This window comes from Periplaneta americana, chromosome 6, assembly GCF_040183065.1.
Source record: "Periplaneta americana isolate PAMFEO1 chromosome 6, P.americana_PAMFEO1_priV1, whole genome shotgun sequence".
NCBI classification, from domain to species: domain Eukaryota; kingdom Metazoa; phylum Arthropoda; class Insecta; order Blattodea; family Blattidae; genus Periplaneta; species Periplaneta americana.
The window spans coordinates 171,443,468-171,456,704 of record NC_091122.1 but is presented as its reverse complement, the minus strand read 5'-3'; the positions used below and the strand labels follow the sequence as shown (position 1 = coordinate 171,456,704).

Below are 13,237 nucleotides of genomic sequence, written 5' to 3'. Positions count from 1 at the left end.
AAGATCCACTATACCGTCTGCCGAGTTAGCTGTGTGGTAGCGTGTCTGCCTCCAGACTAGCCGGCCCGGGTTCGATTTCTACTTCTGGACTAGGAGAGATGGCGGTGCACAACTTCTAATGACTAGATTGTGCAAAGGATAAACCCCAAATCTCTCCGCAGTGCATATGAAGAGAAGGCATATGCCACCGTTGATAGTGATTCGTCCGTCGGATGGGGACGTTAAGCCTGGCGGCCTTGGGGCTATTCGACAGGAGTAGGCTACGTGCCGGCAACGGGTTTCCCCTTCTCCCTTCCTCATCATCATCATCATCATCATCTCTCATTCCAGACGCGAATACTTACAAATACACTCACCCTAGTACACGACATAACTCTCCACAGATACACATAATGTATAGTGTGACCCGCCGAAGTGGTATACAACTATAAAATGGGTCACAGTTCTGCCATCTATCCGCAGTATGCAGAACCCGAATCACGCAAGTGAAGTGGGTAGGTATTGGATACACACACACACACACACACACACACACAGGTCCACTATACCAGCACTATACGCCAGTGAAGCCAACGGTTTCTGTACATATTGACGTAAATACAGACATATACAGGGACATCATTTTATTTTTATTAACATTTTTAATATTAACCTGGCTATACCTTTGGAGTAATGATTGAGACCCGGAAACACCGTTTACTACCTCATTCCACGACTGGAGTTCGATGATACTGGCGTAAAATATAAACAAATCACTTTCCTAGGTACAGGAGGGAAGAAAAGTAGTTCATCCATTTACGTAAAGCAGGAAATATCGCGAATTTGAGTGTGATAAATTTCATTAGGTTTTTGTTCAATAAAAATACGGTATAGTATTAACAGTAAGTGTTTTTGCTCACGAACTGAGTTATTCATGCGAAGATATTCATTATGCACTGTATATTATACTATCTACAGCACATTAGCGTACAATATAGAGGATGAAGTTAAAATGAAAAATAATCATAAGTTAATATGGATATTTAAACACATTTTTGAAAATGGTGGCCGTTCATTTCGATACAGGCTACAGTTCTTTTGTGCCTATTATCGCACTATAGACTATTGCATCTAATTCCAATTACCAGCTTCGTCCTTCGTACTAGTAACTCATGTTGAAATATTCTGTACTTACTCTATAAAAGAGTACCTTACGTACTGTAAATTCAGTCTTCACTTCTGCCCGACCCGCACAGATAAAATTACTCAGAAATGCTATCTACTGTCCGTCCAAGTGGTTATGTCGCAGGATCGTAGAAAGGGGAGAATCACGTGATAGTTAATTACTTAACGAGGCCCTTTTATTTAAGTTATTTTAAATAGGTGCATAATATTACGTAGACGTCCAATTCCTAACAGAAATTAATGTTTTCAGAAAAGAGCTAAGAAAGCCCAGCCACTAGTCTTTATCCCGGTCGGGGCAAGTTACCTGGTTGAGGTTTTTTCCGGGGTTTTCCCTCAACCCAATACGAGCAAATGCTGGGTTACTTTCGGTGTTGGACCCCGGACTCATTTCACCGGCATTAATCACTTCATATCATTCAGACGCTAAATAACCCAGATGTTGATACAGCGTCGTAAAATAACCCAATAAAAAAATAAAATAAAAATTAAAAAAAATAAAACTAGTCTTTACAGTGGAGCGAGCAGAAGCAGGTGGGGGAAATCGGGATGCGACGTAGGCAAACGGACGACAGTACCTGTGCGAAAATATGATTCAATATTGGAATTTTTCGTCACTGGAAAACGCGAACATATTTCTGGAACGTACTATAATCACTAACTCAGTACTGCGGCCTTAGTTCTATGTGGAGGACAGATGGAACTTCGTTAGTAGAAGGGGTGAGAGTGAAGTACATTAAAAAACTCAGGTACAATAAAAGTTGAAGTAAAAATAAAATGATGTCCTTGTAGTATTTAGTATTGTACGTCGAGAAAGCTGAAAATAATTGTATGGTATCGAAACTGGTTCGACTTCTAAACACTTTACTATATTGTAATCAAAATAAAAGTGGAAATCGGCACCGAAGGAGGTAAATTTCAGCAACAGATCAAAAGATCAGTAAGTTGATTAAAATGATGATAATGCGTACTTAACATATGTACAAACATAGGCTATACACACAAATACATACAAGATTCCTTACTCCTAAACAAGTACAGTAAGTTATTCTTCAGTTTAGCAATGTTTATGAAGATACATTTTACAGCAAAGATTATTGTAATTTAGATTTAAATATTTGATTCAAGTCAGTACCTATGTTACAGTTGTACCGGTGTTTTGTCAACACTTATGGAGTAACGGTTAGCGTGTCTGACCGCGAAACCAGGTGGCGCGGGTTCGAATCCCGGTCGAGGCAAGTTACCTGGTTGAGGTTTTTTCCGGGGTTTACCTCAGTGGTCCTCAAATATTAATTGTCAACATTACAGAGATTAGGCTATTCTGTAGGACAAATTAATAAAATCCATAATATTCTCATAGCTAGCAGTGCATCATAACTGCGGAATCCCGGCCAAATAAGTCACTCAACTGAGTGCGCTCCTAGTATAATGGCAGTTGGCACTAGACATATACGTCAACATATAAACCTAACTTGGAGTCAGGGAAACACTGAAGGAGGAAGGTTCGATCCGGTGCCGTAGATTGAATTCGGCGTAGCTCAGTGGTCAGAACGCTTGGTATGTAGAACCAAGGACCCGGATACGGTCCTCGGCGCCGGATCGAATTTTTCTCCTCAAATATTAATTGTCAACATTACAGAGATTATTCTGTTGGACAAATTAATAAAATCCATAATATTATCATAGCTAGCAATGCATCATAACTGCGGAATCCCGGCCAAATAAGTCACTCAACTGAGTGCGCTCCTAGTATAATGGCAGTTGGCACTAGACATATACGTCAACATATAAACCTAACTTGGAGTCAGGGAAACACTGAAGGAGGAAGGTTCGATCCGGTGCTGTGGATTGAATTCGGCGTAGCTCAGTGGTCAGAGCGTTTGGTACGTAGAACCAAGGACCCGGATTCGATCCCCGGCGCCGGATCGAATTTTTCTCCTCAAATATTAATTGTCAACATTACAGAGCTTATTCTGTAGGACAAATTAATACAATCCATAATAGTCTGTAGATAGGTAAACGGTTAATCGAAGTTATCTACTAGTTTTATTGATATCTATTACTACTTAAAATTAATACAGTTATACCTCTTTCACTCTGTATATACACTATATTCATGTATAATCTCTCTCCGAATGAAGTGATATCAAGCATAAAGTGAACTTTTTATTATTCATTTTAAACAGAATATCCAAACGAGTTTGGGTTCAATCACGCCCACTGAAATGTGAGACTATGCATAGAAAGAAACAGTGAAAAATATCCAATGGAATTGTGTGTGAAGCGTGAAAATGCAAAGTCAGGCCGCCACTAAAGCACCGTCTTGGTGTATTTGCCTTACATTATGGCGAATCTTCTGGTTTGCCTCTTCCTTATGGACGGGATCGCGAGATGCATCGAACCATCGGTCGTTACTATGCAAATTTGACCAGAATACATAATAACAGGGCGAATGCGCCCGTGCTTGCTTCTGTGGCCAGACAGAAGAAGTTGTAAACTTAAAAAAGAAGAAAGAAAATCAGTAAAAACTTGGAAGAAGGGGTTGAACTATTAAAGTCTGCCCCCAACCACCGCCGCCCCTTCTTTCTTTATACATCTCCTTAGTCTGTAAAAATGGGTTGTACCATATCGGTAACGGCTCTAGGCCGTTACGGGAATATAAACATGTCGTTGCCGCGCATTTACCCAGCTCTTTGTCTTTTTCATACTGCAATAACATCCAGCTTTATTAGGGGCTATTTATTTTCCTACACATAATATATTACATAAAACATAACTTTTTAAATATAATTTTCTCATGCCAACGTTGCTTTATACAATTTCATACACTTAGTTAAAATATCCTTCACCTATTTGTCGTTTTTCTTAGACAACTCGGAAGTATGAAATTTAGTATTCTTAACAATAACAGTATGAAAATTCGTTCGATTCTAAGAGACAGTCATTAGAAATCAAATTTACCGTTTTTTCTTCCTGTCCATTACAAAGCATCTGTATGACACCCTGAATAGATTATAGAGACTATTCAACTTACAGGATGAATTTGCGATATTGGCAAACAACGTTTCAGAACCGCCTTAAACTCAACCAATCACAGTTGTGTTTCTTGATAAGACGCCTCGTACAATAATAGACATATAATAATCATGGCAAATTCAAACAAAGTTTAACTTTGCATTTTCAAAAAGTGTAACTTCAAGTAGGCCTAATAAATAAGTGTCTGTAAAAACCTTTCGTGGTTTTATTCTGTGAAGCTGCGATTTGTTTACAGCAGGCCTGCACAAGGTTTGCGCTCTCCGAGCCGGCTCACAGCTCATGAGCGGAATGCAGATATTAGCTGCGCTCTGTTATGAGGGTGGACTGGAAGAAGGGGTGATCTCGTACAAAATGTACACAAAAGAAAGTAGTATTACGAGTACTTATGAAATAAATTCCCGTTCGGTGTTTGCAAAACTATCTTGGACTATTATTAATTAATAAAGAAATATTTATTTTACAGAAGTAATAGAAATTCTATACCTACTTAAATGTACAATATCATTTTGTTATATTTTTATTTATCAGTACATCAAAACGAGGTTTTATGCTGTTGGCAGCTGAAAGGAACAGTAGCCTACTGATCATAATGAAACATCAGTTACAGATGTTCGATGCCTGCCTTTATTAAAGTTGATAACAGAAAACAGTTGCTCACAAATATAAATGTTGAGCCAAACATAGAAATCATTTTCACAGCCAGCCTGTGTAGTCGTGGATATTATTGCTAATGTTTAGTCTCGTAAAACTCAACCAGGCTAGTAGTATTATTCAAACGATCTTTAGCCCTTAGGTCACATTGATGATCAATAAGTTCGAGCTGTAAATCGTTAAATGTTAAACGTTATGTTCCGTCTTTTAGATTCCTCCATACTGTACTGTAGCAGTAGGTAAGCAACGTGAAACAGTTACCGAGAATAGGCCTACACACTGCACTCCACTAGATAGCTGAGTGGTCGTTTCCCTCTCCTCTACCTATAGCAAGTCTGTCGTTATGACGTTAACTTCCTCCCCGTTTCGGCGAGCGGCAGACACCTCTCTGCCGCTCCGAAGGAGCGTGCGCGCTCGTTGAGCGCTGTTTGTGCAGGCCTGATTTACACAAAGACGTTATATGGTTTACAGCGATCATCGCCGGGCGCACATCGCTGGCGATTGTCGCCTGGAGTTCTTAGCAGTTAAAATGAATGCGCACGGCTTCTTTACAGCTATGATCACCAACGTAGATCGTTGGACGCGACGCAGATCGCTGGAGGATGCTTCTGAAGCAAATTCTGGTCGCACATCGCCGCATACATGTTCAATAATCGACATTTAGAGAAGGCCATGTAGATATATTGAATCGAGTCATGGCAGCAAAACAAATGAAAATTGACAGTGATGTACGTTGATAAAGAAACCGTAGCTTTAATGTAACATTTCAGCTTATCTTACTTTTGAGGTTAAGTATTGTTGTTTCGTATTTCCGCTGTAAGTAGTTGGCAATAGTATTTAGTATGCCGTGATAGATAGCAGTTTTTGAACTTTATTAAAAAAAAACAAATAATGTCTTATTGTTGCGTTTTATAATAATTATTATCATTTACGTAAGTAATTCGATTTGCAAGTTATTTAATTTTATTCGTTGAATAACCTTACTAAATTGCACTCGTGCAATTACTACAAAAAACGCAACGCTATAACTTGTCTCTCGGCCGAGTCACTCACAGACTATGGTTACATGACAATTTGCTATCGGTAATACGTAGCGAAGTATCGTTAATTCAACACATCGCAAATTATTAATGTAAATAAGTATTACTATATATCTTTCGTGCCAGTGACTAAGAGTATAACTAAAAAAAAATATGGTTCGTCGCAATACAAGTAAGTCATTTAGTTAATAATAATAATAATAATAATAATAATAATAATAATAATATTCTGTCCTTATACTGCTTGTTTGAGGCTTGAAAGTAATGTAATTTTCCCTAAGATAGGTTACTAGCCTTATCGTTAGGTAGGTGCTCTAACATTAAATACCTTACTCTATGCCGAAGATCAAGTCATAATTTCCAATTCAGAGGATAATTTACAATGAGGATTGTATACATTAAATAAAATATTAAAAGATTTTGGGATGGAAATTTCAGCACAAAAATCAAAAGTAATGGCATTTTTAGGACAAGACCCATTCAGAAGTAAGATAATACACAATAACCAATACCTCGAACAAGTGCAAAATTTCAATTATCTGGGTTGTGAAATATCTTATCAAAATGAAAAAGATGTGAACAAGAAAATTACCAAATTTACACAATTTCTAGGAATAATAAACAATGCATTAAAAGCTAAATTAGTACAAAAATCTACAAGAATAAAAATATATAATACACTAGCATTACCCACCCTTTTATACGGAAGCGAGATTTGGACATTAAAGAAAAAAGACGTGAACAGAATCAAAGCAACAGAAATGAAATTTTTGAGGAGGACAGCAGGATATACTCTTTTAGACCGAAAAAGAAATGAAGAAATTTTAGAACAATTAGAAGTAGAGTCAGTAGAAGAAAAAATCAGCAGATACAAATTCAATTGGCTAGATCATGTAAGAAGAATGGAAAATTCAAGAATCCCAAAAATTATGATGCAGTATAAACCTAGAGGACATCGTCGACCAGGAAGACCTTTAAGAAGACTGCTAGATGGGGCCGAAACAGGTCTACAGAGGCCTAATTCGTGAAGGATGAATAATAATAATAATAATAATAATAATAATAATAAACTGTGCAATGCAAATAAATCAAATTTACAGATTTGAAAACTTCAAACCTCTCACTAGGTACGAGTATTTTGACCTACTCTTTTACTCCGTGGCATGAAAGGTATGACACCTTATTTCTTTATTTTGTTTATTTATTTATTTATTTATTTATTTATTTATTTAGGTATGTCACTCATGCATCCATTTACGTATTAATTAATTAATTCATTCATTCATTCATTCATGCATTCATTCATTCATTCATTCATTCATTCATTCATTCATTCATTCATTCATTCATTCATTCATTCATTCATTCATTCATTCCACGTGGTCCCCTCCTCATGTGGTAACTATTAGGTTACATTCATTTTCGGGGTTTCCCCACCAAAATTCAAGAAACTCCTTTAAAGAAACTATAAAATAACTGAGTGAGACAAATAGTCAACAATCTTGGAGCTCACTTAGATTTTTCCTTAAAGTTCCAAATTCTCTTACAAGTATGCGCGATCGCTCACTTTTTAATTATTTCTCCTCCCATTTCCCCATAATCCCCTGCGGTTCCTCTCGCTCCATTAGGACCTATCTAATTATCTATCTATTTATTATTTGATAGGGTGTAATATGTAACACTTATTTAATACGTTTACCTATCCTTGCCTAACGTAAAGATTATATAGCCCTGCAAAGAATAAAGATTTTTTCTTAGTTGGTTATTTAACGACTCTGTATTTATTACTAAGTTATTTACCGTCAATAGAGCTAAGGCCAGTAGGCCTTCTCTTCCTCCCAGCCACACACTAATTCTAATTGAATACAATTGGTTACATAGATATTACATTAATATCTAGACCATAAAACAACATTAAAGTAAATAATGAAAGTTGGATAAGTAATGTTAGTGTGACAATAATAAACATTGGTAAGAAATAGTAATAATGATAACACTTGCAATAGAATAAGTTTATCTAATACTACTGTACGCCATGAATTTATTATGCATTATCAGAGATTTATCTATTTTACTCTCTGACCTTCTAAGGCTTGCTATAGACACAGAATAACACACAACTTACAATGATTGTACATGAATGAGCACATTAAAAAATAGATAAAAATATAGATTTTCAATCACAAATGTATAATTAGTGTACAAATTGAGTATAAAAGACTAAAGTTATCCTATACCTCATCAAGAAACATCAAGTAACTCATCATCAAATATTAATTTTTGGACATCTGACTTTAGTTTCTCAAACATATTGTCATTTGCAACAAATATTTTCACCTGTTGTTTATTTTTTACTTGCATTGCGTAGACTCACGTTATGAACCTAAAAAAATAGATTACATTTGTCTACATAGATTACATATTCTTTATTGTCTATTCATATAGACGTAGATTATCGAACTTTACATGTAAACGCATAATTATGATTGGTTTAAAGTTGTGATCCTGACTGTCATGTACCCAAGGATATTTTAAATTGTAATCCTAGAATTATGTCAATGAAATCTTCAAAGCGGAGTAATAAACAGAGAAAGCAGACACAGTCATAATTATGAGGAACTTATTATTAAAGGGTAAACGACTCTAAGATAAAAGTTTCACACTTAAGCATGACGTACACACTTCGTTTTACCCTCTAATTTATAAGAAGGATAAAAACTTTTACCAGTTGGCTGAATCGTAAATAAGTGTCGCTGTAATTTAGTGGTTGCTACGGTGGGAGTTTTCCATTGGAATTTATCTTTCAGAGAGGGAATTAATACATAGCAGCCGACAGACTCTAAGAGTGGTAGTCCGTGCATACAACGCCTGTTCCTGTTCATTTGTGCTTCTTCTTCTTCTTGTCTATGTACAGTTTTTTTAACTTTTGTTTTCATATCCTACTTTGCCACCTATTTCGCTTCTCATCGTCAATTATTTTTTTAATATTCCATCCCTTGCTATCCCTTTTATAATTCATCATCATATTTGTCTTCTTCTTCATATTCTTCACGATAGACTGGTTGACTCTTTACGCTCTCAGAATTCACCCTTCCCTCGTCCTGTATCTCTAAGACCTTGTAGTTGATAGAGTAATTGTTAATTTGTCAGTCTTGAGGGTCCAATTCTTAAACCAGTTTTATCTATTGTTTTAGTCTTCTTCTTCATGACAAGTAGCCTAATATGCACAACGGCCACTTCCATCTTCACTCTTGTTCCTTCCATTGTCTTTCGGTCTTCCTATGTCTCGTGTTCCTTTTGATTTCTATTGAAGTGTTATTTTGATTAGTCCCATATCTGCCATCTGTTCTCAAAACATTAATTTCTTTCATTAAATTATAGTTTTCTACCCAAGAGCAGGTCTTTACTGCAAAGCCAGCATTCTCCAATCTTTCCTATTTTCTGCTTTCCTCTTAGTCTCCGCATTTAACTTAATGTTGTTAAGTCATCTGATATCTTCATCTGCCCCGAACGTTTCTCCCGTTCACTATTTCTTCCAGTGCATCCTTTACAGACAGTTTCTTCTTAGCCAGTGACCCAACAAATTCCATTTTCTCTTCTTGATCAGTTTCAGCAACATTCTTTCTTCACCCACTCTTCTCAACCCAGCTCCATTTCTTATTCTGTCTATTCATTTCACACGCTCCATTTTCTCCATATCCACATTCCAAATTCTTCTATTCGCTTCTCTACACTTCGTCGTAATAACCATGTCTCTGCCCCATAAAATGCTACACTGCGCACAAAGCACTTCACTAGTCTCTCCCTTAGTTCTTTTTGCAGAGGTCCGCAGAAGATGCTCCTTTTTCTATTAAAAGCTTCCTTTGCCATTGCTATTTCTTTTTGGCTTCCTGGCAGCAGTTCATGTTACTGCTTATAGTACACTCCAAATATTTAAAGCTGTCCACTTGCTCTACTGCCTCATTTACGACATACACATTATATTATTGTGATGCTGATAGTCTTTCACTACATTCACTTCACTTTAATCTGCACTAATCTATCCATTGCACTGGCACTATGTAATACCTCATTGACATTATAGAACGCATTTCACTGACACTTTGGAATACATTTCACTGACACTATAGAACACATTTCATTGATACATTAGAACACATTTCACTGACACTTTAGAAAACATGTCACTGGCACTTTAGAACACATTTCACTGACACTTTAGAAAACATGTCACTGGCACTTTAGAACACATTTCACTGACACTTTAGAATACATTTCACTGACACTATAGAACACATTTCACTAACACTATAGAACCCATTTCACTGACACTTTAGAACGTATTTCACCGACACTATAGAACACATTTCACTGACACTATAGAACATATTTCACTGACACTTTAGAAAACATGTCACTGACACTTTAGAACACATTTCACTGACACTTTAGAATACATTTCACCGACACTTTAGAACACATTTCACTGACACTTTAGAATACATTTCACCGACACTATAGAACACATTTCACTGACACTGTAGAACACATTTGACTGACACTACAGAACAGATTTCACAGGCACTATAGAAAACATTTCACTAACACTATAGAACGCATTTCACTGACACTTTAGAACGTATTTCACCGACACTATAGAACACATTTCACTGACACTTTAGAAAACATGTCGCTGACACTTTAGAACACATTTCACTGACACTTAAGAATACATTTCACTGACACTATAGAACACATTTCACTAACACTATAGAACGCATTTCACTGACACTTTAGAACGTATTTCACCGACACTATCGAACACATTTCACTGACACTGTAGAACACATTTGACTGACACTACAGAACAGATTTCACTGACACTATAGAACACATTTCACTAACACTATAGAACGCATTTCACTGACACTTTAGAACGTATTTCACCGACACTATAAAACACATTTCATTGACACTGTAGAACATATTTCACTGACACTTTAGAAAACATGTCACTGACACTTTAGAACACATTTCACTGACACTTTAGAATACATTTCACTGACACTATAGAACACATTTCACTAACACTATAGACCGCATTTCACTGGCACTTTAGAACATATTTCACCGACACTATAGAACACATTTCACTGACACTCTACATTTTCACTGATCGAAACTGTTCACTACCACTGTAAACTATAACCTCATTGACACAACGCTTCAAATAAAACAAGCAGTTACATCCTTATTATTCCGTATAATCAAGCTTATAAACTATATTAATCTGAAATTGCTAGTCTAAGACCCCCTTACAAGCTATTTTAAATTAATTTATAATTTAAACCAAAAGAATAATTCATCAGGCTAGTAAATACATGTCACCTTAATTTTCCTTTTCCTTTTCACGTTCTTTGTACCCTTTTCTTCTTTCCTTCTTTACAGCTTTTCAGTCGTTTTATTATTGCTTTTTGCCTTCATAGCACACTTTTTTCTCTTCATATTCTTGTTGTTTTATCATCATTCACACGATTTTCCTTTCCCTTATTCACATTCCGCTCTCTCCCTTTTTTATTTTTCTAGCTTAATGTGCCTTAGTTATCTCTCTTCTCTCCTCCTGATCCCCTGTCTCCAGTTATTCCACTCTAGCTGTTTTCTCCTCTGCAGAACTTCCACACCAATGACGAGCGGCGCGCAGTATTTTCAAGTTGAGGATTGATCTGGCGACAATCGTTAGAGCTGTGAGATGAATGCTCTCTGTTTCATTATCTGAATTCGGCCTTTGCTACTCTTTCCAGTGCGGTGGTGTTGGGTTCCCGTTGTCATGGCAGCGAGAGGGTTGCTCCTGCCGTGAGATGGCGTAGTGACGAGTGACGTCACTCGGACTGGGGGTCACGTGACACACGTGACGTCAGAGGAAGTGGGCTGGAGCCGTGGTGGCGCTGTTTCCTGGAGAACGGCTTACCACACCGCCATCCGGTACAGGTAAACCTTCAATTGTTCTACGTAGGAAACACGTTAACTTAGAACTTCTGTCGCACCACGATATGAAGAGACCTCGGCATGTATTTGTACAGTATATAAGCGATTTGTAATAGACTATGGCAAGGACATGAAATAGTGGCGATTCCTCGGGGGAGGAAAGGGAGAAACGTCCTCCTCACATTTTTCTTCTTTTGAAAGTAAATACCAAATGAAATATGTGCCTAGAAATTCGAGGAAGATTCGATCATTTTTAAGTTCACAGCTGTAAGAAAAACTCGGTTGATCAAGTTTTAAACGACGCGCGCTCATGTGCTGTAGAAAACTGTGAGAAAGATGCGAGATTGTCTGTGTAGAGGAGAGGCACTCCATTCCTCCTCTACTGCAGTTAACACACATAGACAACAGCGCACTAGCGGCCAGAGAAAGAAGCAGAGTTTTAAAGCAAGTAACTGGACGGAGAGGGAGGAGATCCTCCTCTGAATCAGCGCATGGGCGGGAAATAGAAACCGACTGGTCGTGCAGCAAGCTCGCTACTGCTGCCATCTAACGATGTTGCATTCAACCGGACTATAACACATCTAGGAGGAGACACAACAAAAACAGTTTTAACGCAATACTATGAAAGACACCATGTAACTTTTTAAAATTATAAATCAAAAATATTATTCATTGCACTTTATATAGCCTACTATTCATGGTTTGAAACTTTCTTGGATATTTGAACGTTAAAGTCGGGTTTATGTAAAACAAAGAGGAAGTAGTTCTACGTTAGTATCGCAGATCTTTTTGGCCCCTGAAATTCACTTTCATTCATTGTGTACTAGACAGGGCAACAGCCAAGTTGTCAGTTTTGTACAAATATATTTCGAATTGAAAGTAGGTACCCCAAACTACATCATTTTTAACCTAAAAAAATTAATCGGCCACTGGCAGCTTCGAACAATAGTGATAGTATGACTTTACAAGAACTGACATTCTTCAAAAGCATGTGATACTGAACTTGTAAAATGTAGGCCTACATGTGGCAACACAGACCACGTGGGTGGGTGCAGTGTTCTCGCTTTCCTCAGATTATTTCCCATTCCCATTTCCATTTCTGTAAAACGGTTCCGGTTACGAGTTAGTAGCTTGTCTCTTCCAACACTTGTGATGCTGTAGTGTGCTCGAAAAATGCTACGAGGTTGTTAATTTCCTTGTAATTGTTAATTTGCGCAATTATTCAACAATGAATGGAAGTGAAAACATAATATATTTTGGACAATTTAGGAAACTCAGTTTACAAGAACAGATTATTGCTATACAGAAGGGAAGGCCAACCCAACACTACCTGGTCTTACATAGGCCTATATGCATGTAGGCTA

The 13,237-nt window shown here is 37.1% G+C and overlaps 1 protein-coding gene across 1 annotated transcript in view; it reads left to right on the top strand.

The window, feature by feature from the left end:
* Nucleotides 1-13,237, top strand: part of LOC138702284 (SH3 and multiple ankyrin repeat domains protein 1-like) — a 611,685-nt gene that overhangs the window by 392,522 nt on the left and 205,926 nt on the right. Inside the window, exon 3 of the mRNA XM_069829866.1 lies at nucleotides 11,690-11,870. The gene's annotated coding sequence lies outside the window, so the exon portion shown is untranslated. The remainder of the gene's footprint in view (nucleotides 1-11,689; nucleotides 11,871-13,237) is intronic.